This window comes from Canis aureus, chromosome 31 (genome assembly GCF_053574225.1).
Source record: "Canis aureus isolate CA01 chromosome 31, VMU_Caureus_v.1.0, whole genome shotgun sequence".
Classification (NCBI taxonomy): Eukaryota; Metazoa; Chordata; class Mammalia; order Carnivora; family Canidae; genus Canis; species Canis aureus.
In genome coordinates this window covers 31,931,698-31,952,305 of record NC_135641.1, presented here as the reverse complement: position 1 = coordinate 31,952,305, position 20,608 = coordinate 31,931,698, and the positions used below count along the sequence as shown (strand labels likewise).

At 39.4% G+C, this 20,608-nt stretch overlaps 1 long non-coding RNA gene across 1 annotated transcript; it reads right to left on the bottom strand.

Moving 5' to 3' along the window:
- Window positions 1-10,124: 10,124 nt before the first annotated feature.
- Window positions 10,125-19,854, bottom strand: LOC144302241 (uncharacterized). Its single transcript, XR_013369077.1, has 5 exons — window positions 19,439-19,854; window positions 18,425-19,102; window positions 16,316-16,413; window positions 15,893-16,035; window positions 10,125-10,740 (listed from the first exon to the last, which is right to left on the bottom strand). It is a non-coding gene; the product is annotated as an uncharacterized LOC144302241 (long non-coding RNA).
- Window positions 19,855-20,608: the final 754 nt, after the last annotated feature.

Here is a 20,608-nt window from a genome sequence, read left to right as displayed (position 1 = left end):
TGAATTCCTCTCTTCTCAAAGTCTCCAAAATATTTTGAGCTATGACCTTTCTCACTCACCTGGTAGGGCTACTGGGTATCCCATGAGCAAGGTACCAGGCTGCTTTTCCAAGAGGCCTTAATCTACCCCATAAGGTTAATATGGTTCATTAACCATATTGTTAAGGAATAATATGATTCGTTCCTTAAAGCTGCCTTTAGTTCTTTAAAGCTGCCTGGTCTATGCACATCTCCCTCAAACGTGACACTCTAGTCAAAGCCTGTATAATATAACCAATGTTTCCAATCATGTTATCAGAGATTGGATTCTTACTGAACTATGGCAAGAACTATATTGCCATAAAAATAAGAATACTCACTAAGAGTTTTCAAATTCTGGAGGGATCAGGTAGGAAGGAAAAGTAATTGTTTCATCTCTGTCACAAAGTATACTTACCAAATTGCTGATAACCTAAAAGAGAAAAAAGTTTCCTTAAATCTGGAAATGTTTCAAACAAAAGTCATAAAAAATTATAATGAATTTTGTTGATCTCGATGTTTTGTTAGCAGTTTTATGAAACCTATACCTTCTCCACTGGAGTTCTGTAAGTTCTTACTCAGTTCAGTAGTATTATACAAAAGTAATCCAAAACCTATACTTGTTAGTGTCCTTTCCATAAATCTCCTTGAAGATGAAGCACTTTTGCAGGAACACTTTTGCAAAAGCATCTAACTAAAATAATAACTGTCTATAAATGACAGAAGACTTCACGAAGGTCACAGTGAAAGATCTGATGAGAATTCTTTATGATGCAATCAACAAGGAGATTTGATTCTTTCTGTGACACACTTTTTAAGATGATACGGATTTATGACTAATTAATTACATATCAGATTTTTAGGAATTTCATACAATTTCTAGAACATGTATTAATAATATATATCCATACAAATACAACCTAGAAATGATTTAGCATCACTTCTGACTTAATAATGCTTTCCTGCGTAATTTAACATATCAAATAGGCCTAATTAGTTTATCATCTCTCTTTTCACAAGGAGAGAGAATAAATCTTTCAAGATGGTTCAGGGGACCCTCTACTAAATCCCAAAGTTAGTTTGAGGTCAAAAAGACTTCAGCTAGAATTTTATTTGGAGAATGTTTGTCAAAAATATCAATAGGTTTTAATCACTTGATTAATGACTCATGGGTTACTGTGAGTTACTGTGAAACAGTACTTAGTTGCCCACTTAACCAAAGTGACAACTCAAGACTTTGCAGGAAGATAGAAAGTTACATAGTAGGGAAAAAATGTAGTTCTTTTAATAGAGAAGATTCTGTTTTCTTAAGTAATCAAAGACCTGATAAAGGGAACATGAAGCACAGGGAATTATTTTGACAAAGCACAAAATCTTTGCCCTCAAGACAGATTACTTAAAAAGTAAAGAAAAATATTCCACAATCTTATCAAGAACAGACCAATAGTCCAAGAAAACTGTCCTTTTAGGGCAGCCCTGGTGGCCCAGTGGTTTAGCGCCGCCTTCAGACTGGGGTGTGATCCTGGGGACCCAGGATCGAGTCCCACATGGGTCTCCCTGCATGGAGCCTGCTTCTCCCTCTGCCTGCTTCTCCCTCTGCCTGCTTCTCCCTCTGCCTGCGTCTCCCTCTCTCTGTGTGTCTCCCATGAATAAATAAAATCTTAAAAAAAAAAAAAATTCTAAAAAAAAAATCAAAACTGTCCTTTTAGCAGATGAAAGAAAAATATGTTTTTGCTTACATAGGTGCACTACTGATATTAAACTTTATTTTTTAAAATGCTTACAAAAATGTTATTCTTTTTTAGCTAGCATGACCACACATGAAAAATTCTTTCTGTATTTCTTTCTTAAATAACCAGCCATTATACTACTTTCTCTTAAAAAAAAAATACATCTCTATATTTCATACTTTTTCTGAGCCCAAACACATTTTACTTTGCTTGCAGTGTTGTTTCCTTTACTATTTCATTTATTAATTAGAATTTGTAACTATTAGAAATCTTAATTTCTACTAAGCAACTGGGAACTGTTATACCAGTATTCTATACATTGGCAAACCCATTAATGCATTTCATAACCTCTAGAAACATATGTTTTCTCACAGTATAATTTTTTAATGTGGCACAGATATGTTTACTGAAATCCAAATATGTTTAGTTTCTCTGCTATAAGAAGTCAAAAGTCGATAAACCTAAGTTCAATAATTAATGTTTCTGTATTTTATCTTACTTGGAAATGACCTAGATATTCAATGACTTTCCATCACTTAGCAAAACTCTGAAGGTATAAATTACCAAAGAGATTTGGGAAATTTTAAGTAGGCATATCATAAAAAAATAACTATTGTTGAAAAGTTCACTTAAAAATTTTTATCTTGCTTGCATTTACTTAATTCACTTTTTTTTTTTTTTTTTTTTTTTTTTAGATTTTATTTGAGAGTATGTGAGTCAGAGAAGGGGCAGAGGGAGAGAGAGAATCCTAACCAGACTCCATGCTAAGCATGGAGCCCTACGTGGGGGGCTTGACCTCACGACCCCAAGATCATGATCTGACCAAAATCAAGAGTCAAACACTCAACTGACTGAGCCATCCAGGTGCCCCTAATTCATTTGTTCTTAATAATCATATTAGATAACTCAAAATTTCATGAGATATTAAAGCAGCAAGCCATCATCTTTAGCTATTTTTCCTGCTGACAAATGTTGTAACAGAGATAAAATGAACTTATTTGACTTTTAGTAAACCTAGATAGAATGCCACTAGCTGTTTTTAAATGCCAATAACTCTAGAGACATTCCTATTTTAATTAAACCAACAAACTTAAACTAGCCTTTATTTAAGAGGTTATCCTAGATGACATGAACTTGAAAGCACTTGGTTTGATTTCTATTTTACTTCTGAGAGTTTAGAAATATTTAGTTTGATAAGTGCTTAGCTTATCTTTCTTTAAGTCAATTAAATAGAGCTTTACTACAAATTAATTTTGGTAATACCATCTGGAGGTACGAAAAATAGACCATACATTTATAACATACATCAATAAATATACATAAACACACAGGCAGATACAAACTGAGATTTTAGAGCTTTCATTCTAAAATGTTAACCATGAATCAGGTATAATAATATAAAACTCACTAGTTTACAAGTAACAGTTGGACCCAAATTGTGTTTCTGGCAGTTAGAATAAGTTACATTTACCCACTCATACGACTAAATTTTTTTACTATTTGTGAAGACTTTTAAGATTTGTATTTGCCCTTGATAAGTAATCTTATGAAAGCTGTAGACTAGAGCTTGAACAAGGGAGATTTCCTAGCATATTTTATATTTTTAAAAGCTTCCCCCTGCACATTTTTTTTCTTTCAGTCTCATGTGATTGTGGACTGTATTTTAGTTATCTCCTCTGGTGTTTATATTTCAAAGACATGCTAAGATTTACATCTCAAGGGATAGAAAAAGAATGCAAGTTTTCTCCCAGGAGTTTTGGGGTATGCTTGTCTATTATTTGAAGTCTAAGGTAATTGGTTATTTAAATTTTTCTTTTTTTTTTTTAATTTTTATTTATTTATGATAGTCACAGAGAGAGAGAGAGGCAGAGACACAGGCAGAGGGAGAAGCAGGCTCCATGCACCGGGAGCCCGATGTGGGACTCGATCCCAGGTCTCCAGGATCACGCCCTGGGCCAAAGACAGGCACTAAACCGCTGAGCCACCCAGGGATCCCAAATTTTTCTTTTTTTTAAGTACAGGACAATTGTGCTTCCAAGGTCCTGATTTTTTTACATTTGAAAATGTCTGGAGGCAAATAGGAAAGGCTCTCAGTAGGCTTTAAGTTATTTTCAGAGTTATGCTTTTGTTTCTTTAAAGATTCAAGTTGCAAATCAAAAATTGTCAATTTCAACTCCTTTTTTTCTCCTGCATTCCTGATAGCTTTCTTCAAAGAACTGGAAAGTTTCTCCCATGATAGTGCTTAGAGGTTGACTAGCCCACCCAATCACACTATTTTGAATTTTCCTTTTCATATCAGGGAGAAATTTTCCTACCAAGGCAGAAACTAAAAGATTTCTGTGTTCCAGAGCTGCAGAGTGCAGTGCAGTATGCCTTTGAAAAATCTGTATAAAGCATTCAACAAAGGCCTTTGGATGCTCTCCTTCTTTCTGAATGTACAATTCAAACTTAGACCAGTTCACCTTAGGGGGAAAGTTCTATGACTGCTTCTATCAGCCCCTGAACATCAGCCTCCAGCTGTTCCATTTTCTTGATCATTTGTAGGAGGGCCTGAGAGAAATTCTGGTCATGTGTTTCCTCTTTGAGGGGGTTTTCTGCAGGGGGCCACCCGACTTGTCTGTTAACTCCATAAAATCATGGGTGGGAAGAACACCCTAGCAGCTAATCAAGGTCCTTGTGAGTGAGGTTGTAAATGGCTACTCATCTTCCTTTCTTCCTCCCTTCCTCCCTTTCTTTCTTTGTAATATTTATCTATTCATCTGAGAGAGAGAGAGAGAGAACACACGTGCATGAGATAGCTGTCAGAGGGAGAGGGTGAGGGAGAGGGGAAACAGACTCCCTGTTGAGCCGGAGCAGATGTGGGACTTGATGTCACAACGCTATCATCATGACCTGAGCCAAAACCAAGAGTCTGACACTCAACCGACTGAGCCACCCAGGCACCCCTCACCACTGATCTTTCTAATTTCTTTCTAAATTTGGTAGTGTCTTCTGAAAGTGGAGGTAAAAGGGATTTATAGTTTAAAAGATCTGTTGCTGTCCACAGAACATGAATTCTTCAGGTAGGGCTGGAGGGTTCTGGATTACATCTGCAAAGGATATTGCTTAGAAAGGCCGAATACGGGAAAGTGGAAGCAGTCTGAGGGGACAGCAAGACAAGTCTTCTGCTAAATTCACTTCCTGGTACTTGTTCTAAATATACTTCTTGGCTTTCAGCATGTACATGAGTAACCTTATACCTTGGGCCCAGAGACTAGGCTGGAAGGCTGTATGTAAAATCTTGCAGGGAAAGGGAGGTTAAAACAGGCAGGTAGGTGTTTAAGGGATTTTCTTGGGAAGGTGGAGGACTTTGGGAAGCTAAGGGAATTTGTTGAGAAAATGGAGCTAGACTTTAGCAGGGGAATTTATGTTGAATGTGGATTTTAATTTTTTTCTAAGTCTAATTTCTGTTCTTTCATCTTGTTAAGGAAGTCCCTAAAGCTTTTTTTTTTTTAATCCACTTTTTAATTTGATCTTTCCATAGGTACCAATAGGACACCTGTTCAGAATAACAGCTCTCTAAAATTTTTTTTCAAATATATAAGTTTTTCCAATTCAAAGGACCCAACATTGATAAGTAGGATCTCATACTATTCTCAATGGTGACTCAAACCAATAACCCTTTTATGGCACATGAGACATAAGAGGTGTATCAAAAGAGAGTACAAAAGGTGCAGGGCTCACCAGACCCAGAGAGTTCACTTCCAGAGTTAGCCTAGGAAAGCAAAGACTTATGATCACAGGCAGTAAGAATGGTATAATGAAAATGGCATCTCCAGTTTTCCATGAGAACATGAGATGCCTCCAACTACAGACCTAGGCAGGTGCTAACCAAATGGGACTTTTCCAGCACTGAGACAACAAAGGTTGAGACAATAAAAGTCCTTTATGGGCTGGAACCTCTTATGACCAACTCCCCTAAGAACTTGCATGGCCAGACAAAGGACGAGCTGCTTCTGTGTTTCTCTGAACCCTATTCTATTCAACTGGACACCAAATGCAAGCTGATAAGTGCATCTTCTGGCTGGCAGAAACTAGAGAGAATATTCTCACTAGTTATAAAACCAAACTCTCAAGACATAGAAAATGATAAAAGAAAAACTTCATCCAGTTTTTACATGGGGGACCCCACAGCAAAACTTGTCTAAACAGGTGTTGGTCTGTGAGAACTATGAACTTACCAGTCTGTGAGGGGGGCTCAAACAACAGGTTTATAGGACCCATGCCCGTGTTGTACTCTACGGTTTTCTTTGTTATGACAAATGACACAAAAGACAGAGACAAAAGAAAACGATAACCATCTCCTGGAGGAAAAGGATCAATAGAAAACAAGAGTACTCATAACAAATCTGTACCAGAGCGCCTGGTGGTTCAGTTGGTTAAGTGTCTGCCTTTGGCTCAGGTCATGATCCCAGGGCTCTGGGATTGAGGCCTGCATTGAGCTCCCACCTCAGTGGAGAGCCTGCTTCTCCCTCTCCCTCTGCTTCTCCCCCCAGCTTGTGCTCTCTTTGTCTCTCTTAAAATAAATTAAAAAAATAAAAAAAAATAAAATAAAATAAAATAATAAAATAAAATAAAATAAAATAAACCTTTATCAGAGTTGCTATACCCAAAGAACTAGTTCCCACAAATATTTTCTCCTGCTAATCTAAATTTAGAAAAAGGAAAGAATTCTCATCACTCTCATTTCCACCAGACCCGGCAGGCAGAGAACTGGGAGGCGGATATGGTAAGAATTCTTACCTTCTGCTGGGCCCTGTCAGAGATTCCAGGATCTCTCAGCTGCTGCAGCCAGTGGAGAGCTCTGCATTAGGCACCAAAACTACAGGAGTGAAAAACTTTTCCCTTCTTCCCTTCTAGGTTCTTTGGCTGGCCTAATAATTAAATTGACATAAGACAGATTAACAGGAGAAAACAAATTTAATTTTGTACAGATGAGAGCCCCATAAAAAGTATGAGACTTTTTCACCTTTCAGACAAGGAAATAACTTTGTGAAGAATTGACAAGATAAAGGGGTTTGGACTTGGGGTATTAAATTGGTGAAAAAATAACAAATTTTGTTAATATAGTTTTCTTGGCCCTAAATTCCTATCTCTAGTGATAAGAGTGCTTTCTACCCTTTGGATATAGGGAGAGTACCTATCACATGGGAGATTTATGTCCTGCCTTCAGGGAGACAAAGGAGGATCAGTGCTCTTCTTGAATCATCTGTCTTTTAAATAACTTTAATTCAAAATAATTAGTATGCCAAAGGGGTATTTTTTGGGAGTGGGATATTCTGCTCTCCTTCAATTCTAGTTTCTTAAATACTATACAGGATTGGTAAGGAATACACCAAAATTTTAAGAGGGGTTAATGACTTATTTTTTAGTTTTAGTTTTAGTTTTTTGGAAACAATACTCACCTGTCTTGGGCTCCATCGCCTTGGGGCCAATCTGATAAACTGTGATAATGTGGTCAAGGATGCTCAGTGCAGGGCAGTGCAGTGTTGATGCCTATGAAAGACAGTTCTTTACAACAGAGCCCTCCTGAAACCAATGCCTGAAGTGCAAGGCACAGTGAAAGGCCAGCAGTGCAGATACCCTGATGGAAGGGAAGCTTACTTTCTCTGATCACACCAAGTAAGAACAAGGGCTTTAATATTTACTTGGGTGCCAGGCTTTGTGCTAGCATTTATCACAGATGGTCTCATTTAAATATCCAATACTCCTGGGGAGCCTGGACTGGTTAAGGGTCCACCTTTGGCTCAGGTCATGATCTCCAGGTCCTGGGATCCTGAGATGGAGCCCTGTGTCAGGCTTCCTGCTCAATGGGGAGTTTCCCTCTCCCCCCGCCCCCATGCTTTCTCTCTAATAAATAAAATCTTCTAAAAAAATAATAAATCTCCAATACTCCTATGAGTTAGTTATCAGTACTATTCTCATTTTATATATGTAGAAACAGGGATGCCTGGGTGGCTCAGCAGTTTAGCCTCAGCCTTCGGCTCAGGGCATGATCCTGGGATCTGGGACAGAGTCCCACATCGGGCTCCCTGTGGGAAGCCTGTTTCTCCCTCTGCCTATGTCTCTGCCTCTCTCTATATCTCTCATGAATAAATAAATGAATCTTTTAAAAAAATATATGAAGAAACGGTCACAGAGTGGTTAAGTAACTTCCAATGACACAATTAACAAGAGACGGAACCAGGATGCAAATGTATACAATGACTCTAGAGTCCATATTGATTATGAAAGTCTCCCACCCATTTAATGGAAGACAGGGAAAAAGAAAATCCATTGTGTACATCTCATCTTAGAGACACCTGAAAAATGTCCTTGGTGGAGAATTAGGCAGCATACTATCCAATGGGAAAATTCTGGATGAGGCCTATAAGGGCTCCAGTACTGGGCCTGGCACTTACTAGCTTTGTAACTTTGGATGAGTCATAACCGCTCCAAGCCTTGACTTCCTCATGTATAAAAGGGAAATAATACGACCTGACCTATAGGTCTTTAAGGATAGCTGTGAAAATCAAAGGAGACAAATCACATGTAATTCCTGTGAAAACTGTCAAGTGCAATACAAGTAAAACTTTTAACTCTCTTTTGGCATAGTCCTTCCAAAATGAAGATAATTAATAAATCATATTTTCCTAGATTCCTGTTGACATGTTAGATAAGTAAAATTTACATTGACTAAAAATATGACCAAAAATTCTTTGTCACTTCCTCAAAAAGAGATGCGGCCTATTTTACCACCTTGTGGAAACTGACCTGTGACTGCTTTGACCAAGAGAGCATGTTGGAAGGGACTCTCCCAGTTTCAGGTCCAGCCTTTAAATGGACTGGCAGCTTCCACTTCGTCCCTCTGGAATCCAGCTGAGTAGCCCACCTGGAGCAGAACAAGGGCCCCGGCCAACAGCCGCACCAAGTTGTCAGTCATGGGAGACAGTTACCCAGGCAGTAGGTCCTCCAGTCCCAGTCAAGCAACCCCAGCTGGGTAACATCATGTGGAGCGAGACTAATTGCTCCCCCCTCCCCCCACCGTGGCAAAACTGTATGCAAATGAATGATTGTTATTGTTTTAAGTGACTGGGTTTTTTGTTTTTTTTTTAAGTGACTGGGTTTTAAGTTTTGAGAACATGTTACATAGCAATAAATATCTTAAGATTAACCCAATAATTTTACTTCTAGAAATTTATCCTAATCACTAATCAGGAACGCAGACAAAGGCTTACGTTCCTGAACATTTCTTGCAGAGTAGTTTCAGAGACCTTTAATGTCTAAATTAGGAAAATGATTATGTACCTCATAGTATATCTGTTATGAAAGTCATTTAAATGTTAGCAATATAGGAGAGTAATTATGATACACTTTTAGGCGGAAAAAGTCATATAAAGAACTATGCATATAAAAAGGAATAAATTAATAATGGGGTTTTTTCGGGGCAAAAGAATTATGAGTGATTTTATTCTATCTTCACATTTTTGTGATAATTGCATCATCGAAAAAAATAAATTTAAAAAATAAGAAAACTATCAACTTGCAAAATCTATCCATAGATAAAATAAATTTTAAAAAATAAAGTTCCAGGATCTCTGGGTGGCTCAGTGGTTTAGCGCCTGCCTTCAGCCCAGGGCGTGATCCTGGAGTCCCGGGATTGAGTCTTGCATTGAGTCCCACATCAAGTCCCACACCGAGTCCCCCATTGGGTTCCCTGCACGGAGACTGCCTCTTTCTCTGGGTCTCTCTTGAATGAATAAATAAATACAATCTTTATTAAAATAAATAAAGTTCCATTTATTACAGTTTCAAAGTTTTTCATGACCATTTTATTAAGGTATTTGGCAATACTGATGTTGAATCATCTGCTATTTCTCATAATTGACAAGCCAATAGGCAGTTACATTGTAATTTTATAAAAGTCAGCAGGAAATAGTCCTATTGGCAAAGAGACTATTAGCTGTGGGGTCCTATTAGCTTTGATAATCCATAAACTAGATGTAAAAAATCTTGAATAGTTAAGCAGCTCTAATGATGTGACACGAAAGTAAAATAATGAAGGAAAAGCTTCCCAAAAAATCAGACTAACATCACGAAAAGTCTGTTACCAGCCAGGAGCTTTTTCATGGCCGCGTCACTTGATCCTCTCAACAGCCTTGTGTGGTCAGGTACTAGTCCCATTTTACAGAAGAGGATCCTGGGGCTTGGCCAAAGTTCTCGCAGCTGCAACTGCGCAGTTTGCAGTTGGGAGTCAGTCCCAGAGCGTATGTCCTTCCCATAGCACCACACCACTCCACAAAGGTCAGGGTTCAACAATTTTATGAGATGAAACAAAAATCTACCAAGCATGCAAGGCTGTTTGAAAAAGACTTTCTTTTATTCTAACACAATGAATGAAATATTTATTTGGACTTTTTAAGCCTCTTTAGTGGGATCACTTTCTTCTTGCAGAACTTGAAGCAATCCTAAAACAGTCAAAGGCAATTTTGTGAGAAGCCAAGACTTTTCTTGAGCAATTGAAAGGGGTTTAGGGGGAGGAAGACCAGCTTACAAAGCAGAAGTCCTTACAACACAGCTCCTGTCCTCCTTGTCCTCTCTCCTGTGGAATCTCTTCAAAGCCCTATCTTTAGCATGGCTGAGGCTTTTAGTAAGCTGGAACCTGGCCATGCTTGTTGGTTTTATTCGCTATTCATATTTATTTTATTTAGTTTCCAATAGGCCATATTCATTTTGGGATCCAAGATGTGAGGAATCACTACCACAGAGGGGTCCCACAGGGCATTTGACACGATAAAATGGAGACAAATGTCAACCAAGCCCAGTGCTTTTTGTTTTTTGTTTTTTTTTTTTTTAAGGAGAGAACAAGGGAGCATAGGGTTGGCAGGGAAGGGTAAGGGAGACGGAGAGAGAATCTTAGGCAGGCTGGAGCCTGACACGGGGCTTCCTCTCACGATCCTGAGATTAGACCTCACCTGAAATCAAGAGTTGGATGCTTAATTGACTGAGCCACCCAGTCATCCCTGGTTTTCTGTTTTTTAAGGAAGAGTAACTAATAGTAACAACAGCTAAGATTTCTGTGGTATTTATATACATCAGCTCTATACCATGTACTTTATGTGTGAACATTATCCTATTTAATCCTGACAACTCTAAGATGTACACACTAATTTTGATCTTTGTTTTACAGATGAAGATGCACCGGACAGGTGGTGGTCAAGGTATGAATGGTCTGATCTCAGTCCCTGCTTCTAACTGCCGCATAGACTGCATCAGTCAGGGCTGGGGTTTCAGAGAGAACCCTGCTTCCTTTTTCTTCCATCAACTCCAGAAGGAACCCTGAGTATGAGCAATGGGAGAAAGACCATGGCTGGGAGATGGAGAAATGAGAATCCCAGTTGTGCAAGTCCAGGCTGGATGGTGCTTTTCCCATAGCCAGGGCTGCTTGCTTTCCAGTAGCAAAGTGCTAAGTACCTGAGCCTTCTTCTAAAATGTATTTCTATGGGACACCCGGGTGGCTCAGTGGTTGAGCGTCTGCCTTCGGCTCAGGGCGTGGTCCTGGCTCCAGGGATCAAGTCCTGCATCAGGCTCCCTGCGAGGAGCCTGCTTCTCCCTCTGCCTGTGTCTCTGCCTCTGTGTGTGTGTGTGTGTGTGTGTGTGTGTGTGTGTGGCTCTCAGGAATAAATAAAATCTAAATAAAAGAAAAATAAAATGTATTTCTATTCATTCACCTTTCCCCTCTATCTAGGAGATAAGGGAGTCCATAATGATAGACAAAATATAACATGAAGCAAGAAAAATGAGTGGACCTCTAAATATTCAATGGCCAATATAAAATCATGACCAGCAATTGTCACAGATCACAGTGTTCATTAGATTAAAAATAACCAGTAACTCAAGGCCAGCACAACTATTGCCAATATTAAGCTCAGAAAAATATCTTCTCCTGAAAGCAAAGTGGCACAGTGCAATGTGATGAGCAGCGTCCTCACATCTGCAAAGGATTGTATATTACGCAGCAGAACAGTGTGGTTGAGCACACAGATTCTAGAAGCAGACTACTTGGGTTCTACCACTTTCCAGCTGGGTAACATTGGGCAAGTTTTCTGTCTGTGCCTCAGTTTCTTCATTTAGAAATGTAGACTGGGAAAAACATGGAGGATTAAATGAGATCACGGACTCAAAGCCTTTAAAGCAGTGCCCAGCAGGTAACGTGCCTGTGTGCGCTAATGCTACCATCAGCCTGGTTTGAAACACAGCAGATACTTCCCACCTCCGCACCCCTGTACCCACTGCTTCCTCTGCCTGGCACACTTTTCCCACCATCACACGTGTGGCTCACTCCAATCCTTCTTCAAGCTTTTGCCTTCATATCACTTTCTCAGTGAGTTTCCAAACAACCATATTTAAAATAAACTGAGCTGCTTTCCCTACTTGTCTCCACAAACTAGCAGCCTAGATCTGCTCTAATTCATTTTTCTCCTTCTCATGCTCAAATAACCAATCACATTATTTCCTTTCTATTTTGTCTATTTTCCTCCCCTAAATGAAGGCAGGTTTCTGTTCAATGCACTGCTCTATTCCCAAGACCTAGAATAGAGCATGACATGTAAACTCCCAATAAACATGTGTTGAACGAATCAATGAACAAATTTAAAACTGTATAGTCAATTATAAGGGTCCCTTTGAAACACCCTACAAGGGTAAATCAGCCAAAAAGTGAACCTGTAAGCTGTCTGGACTTTTCAATGATCTGGTAATAATTTGAGAAAGACTTCAAAAGTCTTATGAAATTTTTTGGTAACAACGGTAATAGCACTGAGATTTTAGGTGACATGTCCTATTTTATATGCTTAGATGAGTTCAGAATTAGCGATTAAGAGTCACTTTCAGCAGGGGCACAGCTAGATGCAATAGTCAAACTGCAGAGTAAAAATTAAGCATTATTACTGGAATCACATCGTCACTCTTCGGTCCTTAATGGAGCCAGTCAAAATAAATCATAGATTTTGTTATCCAGTTCTCTCCTGACAGCAAAGCAAGGACAGGAAAGCCAGTTATTAATGAGAGCATCTTATTTTATGCATCAAAGGATCTCAAAATTCTATGCTTCCTAACACAAAGGCAAGTGTTAAATGTGCAGAACTTGGGGAGAGACACCAGGACACGTAATGCTCTTGCTTAGGACTAACAGTTACGTGCTTACACAGGCCTCCGTGGTGAGCAACCATCTTTGCAATCAGTAAAAGGCAATCTAGCAGAACGGAAAACATGCCACAAAGAAAATAACAGAAGTGAACAGATCAATGAGCTGAGTCAAGGTCCAGGTGGAGCTGGGAAACTCTCCCAGTCCCAAAGGCAGACTGACCCCTCGTCATCCACTTGCGGTGATCCACCAAACTCAAAGCAGTTGCCATTTCTGTATGCCACTTTTTAGCCAAACGAAAAGGTTTGGGGAGGTTTTGGCTTTCCCATGGCTAAAGTATGAGAGTTAAGAGTATCTCCATGATAAACGAGATTTCCTTTTAAAGTATTCAGAAAAAGAAAGTTGAACTAAGGCTGCATTCTGAGCATTCTGAGGTTGTCCTTATCTTCATTCATGTAATTATGGCCTGAGCACAGACCACACCAAGGTTCCTGACATGAGAGAGAACTGTGTGACTTGATGGCTGTGAACAAGCCTATGTTTCAAAGCCTATAAAGCCATCGCATGCCCGTAGCTCACACCAGCCCAACCTGTTTCCACTTGGGCCTCAACTAGATCTAGTGTTCTGATCTTTAATTAAATTCAACCTCCTCTTACTCTATTCTTTTTTTCCCCCCCAAGTGTGATTCTTTTCTCACAGCTAAGCTGTAGGTTCCTTAAGGAACAGGACTACATTTTACAATTCTCTTGCACCCAAAAAACTGGGCACTACTGAATTAACATATAACATTGTGTAAGTTTAAGGTATACAACATGTTGATTTGATGCACCTATATACTGTGATTACTACAGTAGCATTAGTTAACACCTCCATCACTTTTATCTTTTTTTAAAAAAATATTCAGTTTCATTGACTTTCTCTATTGTTTTTCTAGTCTATTTATTTCCCTCTGTTGTTATTTCCTCCCTTTTGCTAACTTTGGGCTTTGGTTTGTTCTTTTTGTAGTTGCTTGAGGTATAATATTAGATAAATATTTTTCCTTAATGTAGGTCTTTATTGTGATAAACTTCCCTCTTAGAAATGCTTTTACCACATCCCCTAGGTTTTGGTTTATTTCCATTTTTGTTTGTTTGATGATTTCTTTTTTATTTTGCTTCTGATTTCTTTCATCCATTGGTTGTCCACAGACATGTTAATTTCCACATATCTGTTAATTTTCCATATTTCCTCCTGTTGTTAGTGATTTCTAGTTTCATACCACTGTAGTCAGGAAAGATACTTAAGATTTCAATATTCTTAAGTTTGCTAAGATTTGCTTAGTGACTTATCATATTATCTATCCTGGAGAATGTTTCATGTGCACTTGACAAGAATGTATATCGTGCTTCTGTTGGGTGAAACATTCTGTATATGTCTGTTGGATCCGTTTGGTTTAAAGTATAGTTCAAGTTCAGTTTCCTTACTGATTTTCTCTCTGTATCCATTGTTGGAGGTGGCAAACTGAAGTCCCCTACTATTATTATATCATTGTCTATTTCTCTCTTCAGATCTGTATTTGCTTAATATATTTAGGTGCTCCAATGATGAGGGCACACAGAATTGTGATATGTTGATGAACTGACTGACCCCTTTATAATTATATAATGGCCTTTTGTTTCTTGTTACCATTTTTGGCCTAAAGTCTATTTTGTCTGATGTAAGTACAGCTGTTCCTGTTCTTTTTTGGTTTCCACCTTCATTAAATAGCTTTTTCTATCTCTTCACTTTAAGCCTATGTGTGTCCTTAAAGCTGATGTCTCTTATAGGCAGCATATAGTTGGGTCTTGTTTTTTTTTATCCACTCAGCCTCTCTCTGTCTTTTGATTGATGAATTCAATTCATTTACATTTAGAGTAATTATTGGTAGGTAAGAACTTACTAATGCCATCTTGTTTATTGCTTTTTGGTTGTTTTATAGTTCCATTGTTCTTTTTTTCCTTTTTTTCTCCTAACTCTGTGCATTATTTTTCTATGGTAGTATGCTGATTCCCCTCTTTTTATCTTTTGTGAATCAACTATAGGTTTTTGCTTTGTGGTTACCATGAGGCTTACATAAAATATCTTGTAACTACAACAGTCCATTTTAAGCTGATAGCAACTTAACTTCAATTGCATACAAAAAGTCGACCCCTTTACCCCTCCCCTTTTGTTTTTGACGTTATAATTTACCTTTTTTTTTTTTAAGATTTTATTTATTTATTCATGAGAGACAGAGAGGCAGAGACATAGGCAGAGGGAGAAGCAGGCTCTCTGTGGGGAGCCTGATGCAGAATGCCATCCCAGGACCCCGGGATCAGGACCTGAGTCAAAGGCAGAGACTCAACCACTGAGCCATTCAGGTGCCCCTATAATTTACCTTTTTATATTGTCTTCACTAACAAATTACAGTAGTCATAGTTATTTTTAGTTCCCTTGTCCTTTGATCTTACACTAAAGTGGTTAATACAACCACCATTCTACAGTATTAAGAGTAATCTGAATTTGACTATATACTTAGCTTTACCAGTATGTTGTCTACCTACAACTTACTAATTAGCATCCTTTTGCTTCAGCTGGAAGAACTTTCAGCAGTTCTTGTAAGGCAGGTCTAGTGGTGATGAACTCCTTCAGCTTTTGTTTGTCTGTTAAAGTCTCTATAGCTTCTTCTTTTCTGAAGGGTAACTTTGCCAGATACAGTATTCTTGATGGTCAGGTTTTCTTCTTTCAGCACTTTGAATATATTATCCCACTCATTCCTGGCCTATAAGGTTTATGTTGAGAAATACACTCATGGTGGGGGACGAGACATGCAGAGCACTGGGGGTGCCTATGGACCAAATGACGGGATTCACTATCATCCACATCCCTTTAATGCCCTTCAAGAGTTCAATTTGCTGTCCTCTCAGCTTTTTCTTGTTTCCTCCCCCCGCCACTCCCCCCGGTCATGGAGTTCATGACTCACCAGTCTGGATAGGGTGAGAGAGAAATGAGCCTCTTTGGCAGGGTCCCACACCGCTGGGGAAACCGGATGCTCACTCACAACACTCCTTTTCTTCCAAAGGAAAGATCACAGGCCAAGAAGATCTTGGCCTTAAGCTGTGTTGCCTTGGGTTAAGAGTGATACAGGTAAAGCCAAACCGTTTCTCTTACCCCTGCCAATGCATCCAAACGCATACATAGATTTTTTTTTAATTTTTTTTTTTGTTTCAGTGGCATATTAGAACTTTTCCACTGGAAACTTGGTTCTTTTGGTTCTTTTGTTTGTGGGTGATTGTCAAAGACAGTGTTTTCCAGGGGCTTCTGGACTGCAGCCAGAGGGACTAGAACCAGTTCACAGGCCACTGCAGAGTCCACAGCTGGGATCAACATCCATATGGCCTATTACCTGTGCATGGATGGGCAAGACTCTTCCCAGATCCTGTGGCATACTGTACTGGATCCCAAAGCTCCTAGAAAGGCACTCTGATGGAGGCTAAATTGTTACTGGGAAAGAGACACAAATAAGGGGCATCTTATTCAGTCATAAAGCTGACATCACTCCCCAAACAGAGCAGCCCCTCTCAGCAAGCTGAGCAAATTCAAGAACAGAAAACTTTAGACATCCCAGCTTTCTTTACCACAAAACCCTTGGATCCATCAACCACCTAACTCCTAACCTCTAGCTCTATTTCTTCAACTTTCAGCTTCCTCTCTGTCCAGCTTTGCTTCTAAACTTTGAACTTTGTCCTGTTTTCTATCCTATGCTTGCTCTTTGGATTTGAAATGGACTTGGTCTCTCTGATTTGATCCCCTCCTTATTCCCTGGCTCCATTCATCCTGCAGGATGTCAAGCCTAGGCTTCCAGGACCCAACATGTCATTTTCCACTGCTATTAAGCTCATCTAGAGTTCCCCTTGGGGACAGCTGGCAACAACAGACAATGGTTGGACATGCTACAATTATCATAAACACAGTCAGGTGGGGAAGGTACAATTCTGCTTGCTGCTTGCTACTCCTACCACCAGCATCAGCAGCACATTTCCACATCCTGGATGAGTGAGAAGGAACAGTATGGCTGAGCTCACCACCATCAGGGGCAACAAGGCATGTCCCCTATGTGTCTTACTCATAATTGCTTTTTCAGCACATACCAGTGTCTAACATGTTAGTAGGTTCTTGATAAATTTGTGGAAATAATTAATCAGGAAAAGAGTGATACTGTCTTTGATCTCCATCACATTGTCCTTTAAAATAATTTAATAAACATGTACATTCCAATCAGGATGTGGGCCCTGCAAATATACATATAGATCAAATGAGTTACATGTAGTCCTTCCCCTTGGGAAGTTTACAGGCTCCCTTTAAGCACAAAGCCAGATACATTTTAGTTACTGTGTGAAGAATTTCACTAGAGGTGTATGATAAAGTACTATGGGCACACAGATGGCACTGTACGGTACAGTATGTATGTATATGTTTGTATAGTATTTTATTCTATTCAAATGGGAGCCTGCAGGGAAAAAAAAGTGACATTTGAGTTGGGCCTTGAAATATGAAGCAGTGTTTCAAAGAAACTTATAATGATGGGGATGAAAGTGACCACGTTAGGATAGCCCCAGCCTGACAGCAGAGTGAGGTTCGGGGATGCTAGCATCCCTCTGGCCGACAGAGCTAATTGCTGACAGCAGTCTCTATCACAGAGAGTCCAGGACACACTTGAGATGTTCTAGGAGAACTGTGGGGAGCACAAGGTTTATGACAACTGCAACTCCCCCCCCAACCCCCCCAAGGCTGACTAATGATCCATGCAGCTCAGTCTGGAAAATGACTCAGGACACTGATCAGTTCTAAGGCTCTCTCAGTGGTTTCTGAGATACTCTAAACAGGCCATGGGGATCTAAGTCAGATGAGGACAAGTCTGGTTCCTCAGAGAGGGCCTGGAACCAACTGAGCCTCCAGAACACGGCTAGCTCCATGTGTTCACTTCAGAAAAAGGATCTCCTGTAGTAATTCCTCAGCTCTTGAGACCACCAGAAAATAGCTTCCCTGGAGACCCAAGTTGGTCTGTACATATTGATGTAGACATAAACTAGGGGATACCCTCTTACCTGTAGCACTTATACAATAGATAGGATATAGGCTGCGACCCAGATACTGATGCCGATATGGGAAGAAAAAGTCCACGACCAGTAAGAATGTGATGGGGGTATATTAAAGCCAGAAGGTTCTCTCGTTTGACTAGTTAGAAAATAGCAAGTCCACCGAGCAAGAAGCTAGTTATACGTAATTAAAGAGGAAGTGAGACCCCAAGCAGCAATGAATACAGGTGACCTGGAGGCCCTAGGAAAGCACCCAGGCTATGAATCAGGATTATTTGTATCTCTCCTCAACCTTCATCAGGGCTCTAGAGGCAGCACAGTTACTTGCCGTTTGCCTATGGATAAATCATGTTTCTGTTAATAAGTATTGTCTACTTAAAAAGATAAAAATCTTTAAAAAGGTGGGAGGTGCCTACCTGACTCGGTCAGTGGGGTGTGCAACTCTCCATCTTGGGGCTGTGAGTGGAGCCCCACGTTGAGTGTAGAGGTTACTCAAAAAAATAAAATCTTTAAAATACATAAATAAATATTATCAATAGTATTATCATAACTGAGGAAAGATTCCACTTGCAAAGGAGAAACAAGCCTCATTTAAATTATCTTTATTATGAACTAGAATTAATGAGTAACAACAGCCTCTTTAAAAGTACCTAAGTTTCAGTTTTCAAGACAATTTCCCATTCATCATTGTATATGATGCTCATTAGCCCTGGTAAGGAGGTGGGGCGGGTAAGACACTAATAGGCTACCTGGACTTGCCACTGTTTCACAATCAAGAGTCAAGCCCAAGAATTCCCAATTCTGTGGTTTCTTAACCTTCACTGTGTGGCCACCGAGAAAACCACTGTGATCCACTCATTTTATTTAGCCATTTCCTGATTTCATCTGTCAGGTGCTTTCCATGTGAGTTTCTTTGGTGACAAATCCCTAGGCTTAGCATTCCAAAGCACCTAACTTCCTAATATCTACTATATACTTTATGAAAATGTTTCGTGGTAGTGTTTGAAACAAATAATACTCATCTTTCTTCTGTGTGTTCCCTTTTGTATGTGGTAAGAAGAATGTAAAACAAACAATCTTCATCTCAGGCTTGTCTGAAATCACAATTTGGATAAGTGTACATTAAGGTTAGGTAAGACATGCTTGTTAGGGAGTTTTGAGGAATAATGCATCACAATTCAGACTTTTAAAAAATTCCATATATTGTCTTATTTTAAAATCTGAATTCAGGAATTAGGAAGGATGCCAGTGAAGTCTTTAACTGTTTACCATTGTATGGAAAGTGCCCAGTGCCCAACGCTGAGTAAGCAAGGCTCTCGGTGCATGCCCAATTGTCTCCAATGTTTTTTTGGCTGGTCCCACCCACTGCACCTGACTCACCAGCATGTTCAGCATCATCTCCAAGACAGGATATGTGCCCCCTTACCCACCTGGTGTTCCATTTGCAGCTCTGTCTTGTCCAAGTTCCAGCTCTGGTCTCTGTAATCAATTAGCATTATGCTGAAAAGAAGCATTGGCCCACATGTTGGAAGCGTAATAAATTTACACCAAAATCACAGAGGGAAAAACGGAAACCCCAGCAAAACAGCTTAATGAAACTTGGCACAGCAAGCATCAAATAAAAATGTCCTGCTCCTCTTTTTAAATCTGTTTTCCAGGGACCTTGCTGCTGCTATTATTTGGAGGGCAGCAACAGCAAGGCAAAGAAGAGCAGAGGAATGGAATAGGGAAGGAAAGAAAGAAGTTAGCTGGCCAAGGAGGTTCTAGTCTCGCTCCATTAGTCTTGCTCAAAACTACTAAGTCTCATCTGTCACTTAGTTTACTACATTAGTCTTTTAGGAATATTTAACAGTTGAACCCAAAGAAAACTCAAAAGGTTTGATATATTAATAGAATTTAAGAGACTGTGACACCTAAATAAAGAAACTTGGAGGTAGGAAGATCCTTGTAAGACCTCTTATACCATGACACTCTTTTTAGACTTAAAAACAAAGCTCAAACTTGATTAAAAGTTTTCAATAAAAGTTTTTGCAACACTCATGCTATTTATATATCTCTTTATTACATTTTTAAAAAGCAAACTCTGCCCTCAATGTGGTACTCGAACTCATGACCCCAGGATCAAGAGTGATATGCTCTACTGAGCCAGCCAGGCACCCCTTATAACACTCATCCTAAATGAAAATCACAAGACTCCACCTGTCATGTTCTGACTATACCACAGTCCAATCGTCTTTGGGAATCCATGAGCTTTCCTCTGATGCCAGACAGCACAGATTCCAATGTCGGTTCTGCCGACATAGCTGAACAACTTGGGGTAAAGTACTGAGCCCTTTTTCACCACTTATAGCAGTATAATCTCGAATAAGTGAGTGGGATTTAACCTTCTTTCACCTCAGTTTCCTCATCTGAATGAAGACAATATTACCCACCTCAAAGTTTTTGAAAGGTTTACATGAATTAATGTACATAAGGAACCTAGAATGATGTCTGACATGCAGTAAAAGCTGTTTGCCATTGTAATTTCCTCTTAAGAACAGACATCTTCTAGGCCTGTTATCTCAACTAGTGTTGGTTATGCAAATACCAACCATAAGCCC